We start from the raw sequence: 10,743 nt of genomic DNA on the forward strand, positions 1-10,743 counted from the left end.
TCAGACTGTTTAGGGAAGTAAGCAAATTCATAATAGGCTGTAAATGAGTTCCAGACTTTAAAACAAAACAGTTGGTCACAATCTTTCACCCATCAGATTCATCAAGCGACACTGATTGAGATCTGGAGTGGAGCATCAAGTCCTTTAGCATTTTCTTAGGTTTCTCTTTTATGAAAAAGAGAAAAAAGCACACATTTGTCAACTTGTGTTATCTACATTTTCCTCTCAAACTTTACATTTTAGCAAGTGTGCAAAGCTTTTAGCAAAGAGCAGTGCCTTTCAAAAGTTACCATATTTTAATTTAAAACTGAAATATATTGCTAAACCAATAGTGATGCTGTATGTCTAAAACCCCAATCCTAAAAACTCTTACACATGTACTTAATTTCCCTTGTGTGGGTAAAATTGCACATATGAAACATTTGAGAGATCAGGACCACATAATATAACTCACCTTAACACAGACTCCATTTTGTATGTAAGTTGCAGAAACTGTATCCTATTTTTTGTTCACATAAAGTGAGTAACTTAATAATGCTCCCTCACTCATGTCAACAAAAGCCACTCAAATGAAAAGCAAAGGAGAGTTGAAGCTTCTTATTTTTAGAACCAAATGTAACAAACAATTAACTAGTATTTCCCATCCATGGTGATTTCATTTGCATAATTTAGTACTGAATATCTCACTTACTGCTTTTGGAATTATTTAAATCAGCTTCAGTATTCCCTATACTTAGAATGAAATTACTGAAAATATCAGGAATAATTATTACAGTGTTATACTGGTAAGTGACTAGTCTTTAAGGGAAACCAACCTAGGCAAAGTAGTATAAACCTTGATTTTTCTATCAGATAAAGTGAGAATTTCACATGTGAAATCAAAGAGACATATGAAAAAAATCACTATTTTCACACTGAAATTCTGGGCCTCTTCTGCCATAATTACAAGTAACCCGCCTACAAAGTAAAAAACAGTCTCTTGTTTTTCCCCCACTTGTTTTTCAGTTTGCTTGTTTGTTTTGTGGACTTTAAAGCATTATGTACAGTTGACCCTTCCTGATTTACAGCCCTTTACAAACAATTAACAACAACAAAGCAGAACAAGTTTTTTTCTGAAGTATTCTTTACCACCAAAAAAAAAAAATTATAATATGCAGTGCCTTTTTTGTAAAAAGCTGCCAAGGTGCTGGTACTCAGTACTGGCACGTACCAGCACAAAAAACACTGACAATATGAAATTTAAAGTGTGCTCTAGCGGAAACTGGAATTCCGAGATAGCAGAATTAAAAAAAAACAAGTGGACAGTCATCCTTTTAGGAAAATCCACAACACAAAGCATTTCAGGATCATTCATTTATTAAAATAGCAGTTAAGTGACCAGTAACATTTCAACTTCTGGTCCAGTGACTCTATAAATCAATAGTGGATGGAGATAAGGAACGGAGCAAATAAACCATATTGAAAGGCTCCTCTATACAGCTAAGACACCTGCACTTAGAAGCAATGAGGTTTTAAGAATGAGAAACACACTGTACCTGAGCTCTCATTTTGCAAACCCATCTAAGGCTCAGTACATTACTGTATTATGCCAGGCCACATGTGTGCCTATCACGCAATACCTGCTGAGCACCTACGGCTTTGGACCTGCTCAGATGATTTTAACAATAATTTTCTATCTTTTCTCCTTTGTTTGCTGTTAAAGCTACCATCCATCCTGATATGCCCCGAAGAAACAGCTCTGTTCTGTTTACTGGGTTATCAGTCTTTGGAGAAGAACTTAAAAAATTATGTCCAGGAAATTGTCTGAATATAGGAGTTGAGTGTTGCCATTATGAAAGCTCCCATGCCAAGAGTCAAAAGAAGCTGCATATGAAGATGCATCTGATGAAGCGGGTCTTTGCCCACGAAAGCTTATGCTCCAAAATATCTGTTAGTCTATACGGTGCCACAAGACTTCTTGTTGTTCTCCAAGCTACAGACTAACGCTGCTACCTCTGATAAGAAAAGCTGGGTTTGTCCTCTGCTAAAATTCCCCTCTGTCTGATAAAAACAAGAAGAAGTCCTGTGGTACCTTATAGACTAACAGGTATTTCTGTCTTTGATGAAGCAGGTCTTTGCCCATGAAAGCTGGTACTCCAAATGTCTGTTAGTCTACAAGGTGTCACAGGACTTCTTTTTGTTTTTGAAGATACAGACTAACTTGGCTACCTCTCTGATCCTGTCTGATAACATCCTGTACTTTATACTTGGCTACCATCCACTACCTAAGGATAAATACACTCCAGAGAAGACTGACCCTGCTGCATTTCATCTTACAGAGTTTGATTTAGCGCACCTAAATCAAATTTATGGGGCATCCCCGCCAACCTTAGTACTCCTGCCCCCCATTAGGGGTAAGGGAAGTTGATGGGATCCTCCCTTAGTGGAGACAGCGCAGAAACCTGAATTAAGGTACCTCCACTTTAGCGACGTAACTAACATAACCCTCAATTCGACCAGCCGCCACAGCGTGGACCTGCCCTCCGGTAGAGCTGCACTCAGGCCAGGTCTGCGCTAGACCGAAAAGTCGATGTAGCAGAAGCGACTCCCACCCCGACAACTGCGTGGCTGGAACCGACCTACAGAAAACGCCTTTTTCTGACCGTCCACACAGGGGGAGGTGGAGGGAAGAAACTCCCCCATGGACCTCCCTCACCCCGATGAGAACGAGACATACCGGGGCCGACTACGGACCCCTGAAGGTTGGACCTCGCGCGTCCCCCACAAGGCGCGCTACCCGGCACCGGAAGACCGACCCCGACCGAGGGGATACAGACGTGCCGCGCCGGCGCTTGAGAGACGCCCCAGGGCCCTGTGGGCACAGAACGCCGCTCTCCCCCCGCTCCCTAGGTGACGGGCTTGGCCCAGCACAAACCTGCTGTGAGGCGTTCCGGTCCGGAGTCCCTCCGCAGCGGCGCCGGTTCCGGGCAGAGCCGCTCGGCGCAGCAGCTGACGGCGCGGAGCTCAGCCCTGCGGCCCGAGCCGGAATGAGGAAGTGAAGCAGCTGGCTGAGGGGCAGGGTGCCAGCGGCACCAGAGGGAGCGCTGTCCGCTGCCCACAGCCCAGCCCAGCCCCGCCCCGCCCCGCCCCGCCCCGCCCCGCCGGACAGGCTCAGCCTCCGGCGGGAGCCGCCTGCTCCGCGCGGGACCGATGGGGAGTGCGAGCCCGGCTCCGGGCAGCCGCTCCGTCCCGCGCCGGAGTCAGCGCGGCGCCATGTAAACGCTTCTGCGGAGCGGCCTTCTCCCTTGCAGCCGCCGCGCGCGGGGTTTTCCCTCTTCTGCTGCTGAGCGGCGCGGGCGGCCGCTGCCTTTTCGCGCCAGCAGCCGCCCCTGCCTGCCTCCCTCCCCGGCTGCGCAGCTCTCACTTCCTTCCTGGCTGGAAATTCCCGCTGACGTTTCGAGAGCGAAGCGGCGCCCGCCGCGGAAGGGCGGGGAGGCCGCGCAGCAGAAAGCCGCTCCAGGGATGCCTGAGGGAAGCGCAGGGCCTGGCTGCCCTCTGCCCGCCCGGCTCTGGGCCCAGCCGGGGTAGCTGTGGGACAAGCTTCAGGCTTACTCTGGGGGCCCCCAGTAGCCAGGGAGAGCAAACAACTGGCTGGGTCCGGCGAGGCCCCGGGGGCTGCACACCAGGCCTGGGTAGCGTTACCTGTTTGACCCTTCCCAAAAGAGGAGGCCCCTGAGAGGGAGGGTATCTAGATCCCTATCTACCAACTCCCCTTGTATTACTGTAACATCACACACTCATACTGGGGAGTCGGTAGATATCTATGCAGGGTTCTGACCTAGAAGATGTGGAGTAGTTCACCTACTGGGGGAGGATCATGGGAACAGATAGAGGAACAGATGAAGATATCCGTGGCAGGATTGGGAAAGCAATAGCTGCATTTAACATGTATCAGAGAGGTAGCTGTGTTAGCCTGCAGCTTTGAGAACAAGAAGTCCTGTGGCACCTTATAGACTAACAGATATTTTGGATCATAAGCTTTTGTGGGCAAAGACCTGCTTCATCAGGGCTTTGTCCATGAAAGCTTATGCTCCAAAATATCTGTTAGTCTATAAGGTGCCACAAGACTTCTTGTTGTTTTTGAAGCTGCATTTAAGATGCTTCGTCCCATATGGAGTTCACAAATAACATTTGTGAAGATGAAACTGCAGTTGTCAACACAAAAGTGAGGCCTATCAGAGAGGTAGCCGTGTTAGTCTGTATTTTTGAGAACAACTAGACATCCTGTGGCACCTTACAGACTAACATATTTTGGAGCATAAGCTTTCATGGGCAAAGACCTGCTTTGTCACACTGATGAAGCGCGTCTTTGCCCACAAAAGCTTATGCTCCAAAATATCTGTTAGTCTGTAGGTGCCCCAGGACTTCTTTTTGCTCACAAAAGTGAGGAGTGTGCTCTTGTATGGATGTGAGACCTGGCCCACCAAAAAGTGTTTAAGTTCCAAGCTACAGACATTCATAAACAGATGCCTTCACATCAAATGGCAAGACTTGGTCACAAATCAGGAGATTTGGAACAAAACAGGACAAGAACCAACTGATACTGAAATCAAGAGAAGAAAGTGGGGATGGCTAGGCCACACTCTCAGAAAACCATCATCCAGCATAGTCTGTCAAGCTCTCATATGCAACCCCCAAGGAAAATGCAAAAGACTGAGATTGAAAGACAACAACTGGGGTATTCCTGGAGCCAGCTAGAAGCTTTATCCCAAGACAGAGTGAAGTGGAGGGGACTTGTAGGTGACCTATGCTCCACCCAGAGTACAAGTGTTAAGTGGAAGTAGTACATAGGGTTACCATACTTGACTAGCCAAGAGTTCTTCTGTACCTGAAAGCTCACACTACCCTTTAGTGAAATCCACACAGCAAAACCCTCACCCACTCCAGATACACACACATACACCCCTCTTCCTTCCCCACCGCCAGTGTTAGGTTCATTGGGGCCTAGGGCAGAAAAAGTAAGGAATGAGCCCTCCACAGCCCCAGGGCTCTTAGCTTCTCAGCCTTGCTTGTTACCCCCTAACATCTGCCCTGTACGCTCAGAGAAGCTGCCCTTCTTAATGTCTCCCTCCCACCCTGTCCCCAACCCCCAAGACGCTTGTGATAAATCCTCATAGAACAGGATCCATCCTACACGTAAGCATGGAATACTCACATGGACTCGGAAAAAAAGCTGCCAGCCTAGAGGGAGATATCTGAATATATGAGCCATGTCTACACTTGTGCATTTTTACAGGAAAGTCCCACTGTTGCTAAAATTGGTCTGTCAGCACCAGTCTTTATCAGTTAAAAGCAGATGGCTTGATCAACACAGACCTGAAAATAGCCACTGGAGCACAAGCAAAGCTCTTGAGGCATCCACTGTCCCTTTTTATATGTTTGTATAGTATCTTGCACCACAGGGCCCCAGGATGGCTGGCCTATGTTAAAGAAGATGCCAAAAGTACCAAGGGAGGAGAGTTGGGTGCCAAGGCTGTGTGGGAAGGAGCCCAATATGGCATTAAAATGTAGAAAGTGTTTCAGAGAGAGTCATTGGACGGGAAAGGTGCCATGTCACAGCTAGACATTCTTGCAAGCAAAACTTATGTGAACAAGTACTGGGAAACTAGACAACCTGAAATGGCTACAAAAAGTTAAAACAGACATTGTGGAATGATTTTAAAGGGACATGGTTAATGGATTTTGGAACCAACATTTAGGTTTCAAGTTAAGTCTCCTGCACCTTGCCTAGATCTAATATTTAAAAAAATTATATTTTTAATCCTGTTAAAACCCAATCCTCTATTATGTAAATCAGTGGAAGTTTTGTAATGATCTTTCAAGGGAAGCAATATCAGGACCTAAGATGGCAAGTCCCATACTTACAAAGAGATCTTCTGCATGGTAGTAAAGGGCCTGGGTGGTTAGGTAGGTAGATCACTGTGAAGGATTAGGGCCTTACATTATAAACACAATGGGGAAGGATGTTGTGTATCCCACATTCTATAAAACACTGAATATATTTTAAGTATTCAATAAATAATGGATGCATAAATACATCTAAAAATAGGGATTAAATTTTCAGTAATCTACATTTTCTCTTGCTAAAGACTTGATTTCTCTCAAATGACATCATGGATGCTCTCGTTTTCACCAGCAGGTTATGGCTGCTAGTGGCTGTTAAGCCAGTCACAGACTGTGAGAGTAATTGTGCTATGTCTCCTTATCTTCAATCCCCTGTTCCAGGGATTGTGAAGGTGTGGGTAGCACAGCTAGCTTTACATCCCTGAAACGATATGTTCAAGGACCACTCAGTCCATTGGTTGGGCAGGTTTCCTGCCTTTTTGCACTGGCAGAGTGGCACAGAAGGACAATACTGAGGCCAAATGATCTTGTCTATGGATCTCTCTGCTAGGTCAGACCAGAGAATTTTTATTGTGTAAGATTTAAACATACTATTCAATACTTAATAGCATGTACATTTTGCCTGATTAGCTATCCTTTGCATAGTAGTTAACTAGCTGTGTTTATATATTAACAGCTATGCTTTGTTCTATTTCCGAATATCATTAGTAAAATCTGAATTTCATATAAATTACTGGAATTGGAGGCAAATTTGAGACATTGGAGACAAAGAAACAAAATTCTTACCTCAGGGAAAGCTGACTCAGGACTGAGTACTCAGAGCAAGCAAATTTCAATTCCCCTCAAGCACTGGGCCCAGACAAGGTACTGAGGGCATTTTAGCAATCTTGTGGAGTCATACATTTGGCCACAACATAAATGGTCAGTATAGAGGCTTGTGCAGAGCAAAGCAAGCCAGAACTGAAATAGAAAAACATATGAATAAAATTGTAGGGTTGCCAGCTTTGGTTCTTGGAGGTTTCATGACATCATAATCTTTAATTAAAGATTAATCTTTAATTCCTGGAGAATGCAGCATACCCCTGGCGAGGCTAAATACCAGGAGGGGTCAATAGAGATGTGTGTGGAGAAGAGAGAGAGAGATGGACCTCTGCAGAAGATTGATTGTGAAAGCTAAGGACTGGTTTTTCCCTCACTTTGACCTTGTGCAGCCATTCATACCTGGGAGTGAGTATATCACATGGGCTACGTCTACACTAGCCCCTGCTTTTCAAAGGGGGCATGGTACTGAGTGAGGTTGGAAGATGCTAATGAAGTGTCATGAATATGCAGCACCTCATTAGCATAATGGCAGGCACAGCAATGTGAAAGAGCTGCTTTCAAATTGTGCACTGCCCATGTAGACGGGGGCCTTTCGAAAGGACCCCCAGTCTTTGAAAGCCCCTTATTCCTATTTGGTTTTAGGAATAAGGGGCTTTTGAAGATGAGGGGGTCCTTTTGAAAGGCTCCTGTCTACACAAGTGGCGCACAATTGGAAAGCGGTACCTTTGAATTACTGCAGCCCCCATTATGATAATGAGGTGGCAGCACCTCATTAGCATCTTCCAACCTCGCTCATTACCATACTCCTTTCGAAAAGAAGGGGCTCATGTAGATGTAGCCATGATGATTTTGATTTGGTGTGCTTTACACAGTTGCAAATGGTACATTGAATGTGAGGCAGGGAAGAATCAGGTCCAAGTTTGAATGCTGTTTGTTTGTTTGTTTTTAATAAAATGTGAGACCAAGGCAAATGGGAGACTGGGGAGGAATTTTTTTATAGCAGCTGGCTTTTTCTTCTGTGCTTGCACAACTGTCAGTGAAAACTAGTCATGCAGCACTTTAGACTAACAAAACAATTTATCACATAATAAATCATTTTGTTAGTCTTTAAAGCGCTACATGACTGCTGTTTTGTTAGAATACAGACTAACACAGCTACTTCTCTGTTACAATGACTGTATTTGAGTCACTTCTCTGTGATGTTATAATACAAATAATAAGAATGATAGCAACAACTTTTTGGGGACTGAAGAGGAGCAAGTAAATCAGTAGATAAACCAGAGAGGAGGAGGTTTCAATGCTGAAGGTAAAGAGATGACTGATATATGGATGAAAGATTTAATGGAGAGAAAACTGTGAATCTTAGAAAGGCTATAAAGCCTGTATGTGGAGTGAAAGAAAGAGGAGCCAAATACGAATGAGGTAGTGAACCTACCTGAGGGATAGAACAAAAGATGGCATGGGGAGGAGTTGGAGAGATGAGCCAAAAAGAGCGTTTGCGTGCACGCATGCGCACACTCACACAGAAATGCTCTTGGAACTTTCTAGCATTGCTGGCAATTGGTGCTAAACCAAACAATGCAAGGAGCAGTGTGAAAAAACCCACATCACTTTACGCAACAGCTGATTTTTTTTCCGAAGCTACACAGGAGAAAGGGGTAACTAGTTTGGCAGGTCATAGTAGTTTTTCTTGCTGTTATGGGATGAGATTCTGTTGGAGGTGGAGGTAGATTCAGTGCTGTGTATTGTAATTTCTACATTTACTATTGCTGAGTCCTAAGGTGTTTTTTTTGAAATGGTGAGGTATATTACTATATATTCACAAAAGTCTCCTACTTACCACACAAATTGAAAAAATGGTCCGCTATAAATAGTTCTAGGTTGCACAGAGAAACAATACATGTATTCACTCTTACTGCAGAGTTAACTAACTGTGAGGGTGTACCAACTGACTGGCTTCCCATGAAACCCAGCAAATGTGTCATACAAATGATAGGGATTACTCAGAAGAAACAGCCTGGCTGTTTTCACTTACAGTGCAGCCCTGGATTACCAGAATCTTAAACAGAGGCAGTTCCTAAAGCAAGCAGTGTCACCAGCAGCTTGGGAATAAAGGCAGTTATAGTCTGTTCCTTAAAAGGTAAAGTTAGTCTCATTTATGACTCATTTTTTGCTGGTGATCAATTTACGATCTAACCCCTTCCCACTAAAATCAAAGGGATTTTTGTCATTGACTTCACTGAGATCACTAGCCTGCTACCTTCCCTTCAGTCAGTACTTCAGCAGTCCCACTTCCAATGCTCAAGGCTGCTGTCTCACAGCCCTCATTTGCACCCTTGCTCATTTTTGTCTGACTCAGACCTTTAAAAGCTGAGCAAGAATGACTCTCTAGTGGGGAAAAGCACTCACCTGGGAGGAGACACCCAGGCTTCAGTCCTCCCAGTTCCAGTCATTCTCCAACTATGTATCCACATTGGAACAACTTCAACAGGTAACACTAAAAAAGCATCACATCAGAGTATGCCAGAGCTCAGGCATATTCTCCTGCGAGGTGGAAGTCCCCTATTAAAATCTTTTCTTGAACTTTTGTCTCCTACCTCCCAAGTGCCCAGATCAGAGTTATAAGGTAGGAAGCAGCAGAAATAACACCATCACCTCCTGTTTATTATGGAGCAAGGCGGGTGACTTAACTCATTCACCCAAGAAAAAACTTATGCACCTAAGCCACACAACCTCCTGAGAGGGGGTCCCATTCATGGATATAGGGCTGCCATCTTGGTGAAGGTTGAACCTCTCTAATCTGGAACTCACTCATCCAGCAACATCCATAATCCAGAATGATTTTAGTTAGCTGGATGACGATTTATTATGGGTGTGGCCAAGTTTCTTGGGGGTCCCATAAATTTGTTTCCAGCCACCAGTCCTGGCTCTCAGTGTTCTGTGCCATTATTTAGCTCTAATTTACCCCTAAATGTCTTCTAAGAGCCCAGTAAGCAGTGAAAGTGTTGACAATATGCTAGACAATATTAACCTCCCATCGTCCAGCAAATTCTCTAGTTTGCCATCAGTTCTCAAGGGTGCCAGATTAGAACAGTTCAATCTGCAATGTTTAAAATGGAGCTGACTGCTATGGAGCGACACAAGGGGGTACAGGTCATGTGACCACTCCACCTATATGAGTCCTCCCTGCCTCACCCCTAGCCCTGGGCAGGGCCATTTCTAGGAGGGGGTGTTGCCAAGAAAAACACCCATTCCACGCAGGCCCTTCCCCGCTCCCACTTCTTTCCATCTCTCTTCCATTCTGCCTTGCCCCAAAGCCTCCATGAGGCCTGGAGCATGACCACATCCCTGAGAGGGGGGGACACAGACAGCTGGGGGCAGCCATGGGGCTGGTAGCAGAGTTCTGAGTGGCAACTGGGATCCTGGGCTCTGTCCCCATCAGATGCTGGCCCCTTCCACTTTCCCAATACTGTTCGTGGGGGCACATGGCCCTTTGTGGGACCGCCCCCACACACATTGCCCCCACTTTTAAAACTGGACACTCCAACAGGAGTGCTGGAATCTCCCGTGCACTGCCTATTTCCTACCAAGCCCCAACCCAAGTCCACTCCTCTTTTCCTTAACCCTGTTTCTGCTTTCCCCCCTTCCATCCATCCCCTGTCCTGGGTCAGAGGGACTCACCTGTGAAGTCAGGACTGAGAGCTCCAGTCACCTGATGCAGCTAACAGGCAGCCCGGATGCATAAGGGCTGGCATGAGTGATGGCCCATTACCTCTCTGTCTCCAGTCATCTGACATTGGTTCTCCAGTCAATAATCTGAGTGAGACATGCACTGGAGGTACAGGAATTGCTGTAGCCAAGTGTTAGTAGCAATGTTGCCAACTAATATTCCCTCTAATCCCAGGGTGGGCCATCATTTTTGGTGGGGGGCGATGCCAAGATATTGGCAAGTGCTCAAGGGCTGCACTTTTCTATGGTTTGGGTGTAGGGTCTGGGATGGAGGCTGGGTGCAGAAGGCAGCTTGGGGTAAGGGGCTGG

The 10,743-nt window shown here is 45.6% G+C and overlaps 1 protein-coding gene across 1 annotated transcript in view; it reads right to left on the bottom strand.

Annotated features, from left to right (window-relative positions):
* The window catches only part of NFKB1 (nuclear factor kappa B subunit 1), a 97,072-nt gene extending 93,951 nt beyond the window's left edge, over positions 1 to 3,121 (bottom strand). Inside the window, exon 1 of the mRNA XM_074993503.1 lies at positions 2,915 to 3,121. The gene's annotated coding sequence lies outside the window, so the exon portion shown is untranslated. The remainder of the gene's footprint in view (positions 1 to 2,914) is intronic.
* Positions 3,122 to 10,743: the final 7,622 nt, after the last annotated feature.

The sequence above is a fragment of the Carettochelys insculpta genome, chromosome 4 (genome assembly GCF_033958435.1).
Source record: "Carettochelys insculpta isolate YL-2023 chromosome 4, ASM3395843v1, whole genome shotgun sequence".
In the NCBI taxonomy this organism is placed as follows: Eukaryota; Metazoa; Chordata; order Testudines; family Carettochelyidae; genus Carettochelys; species Carettochelys insculpta.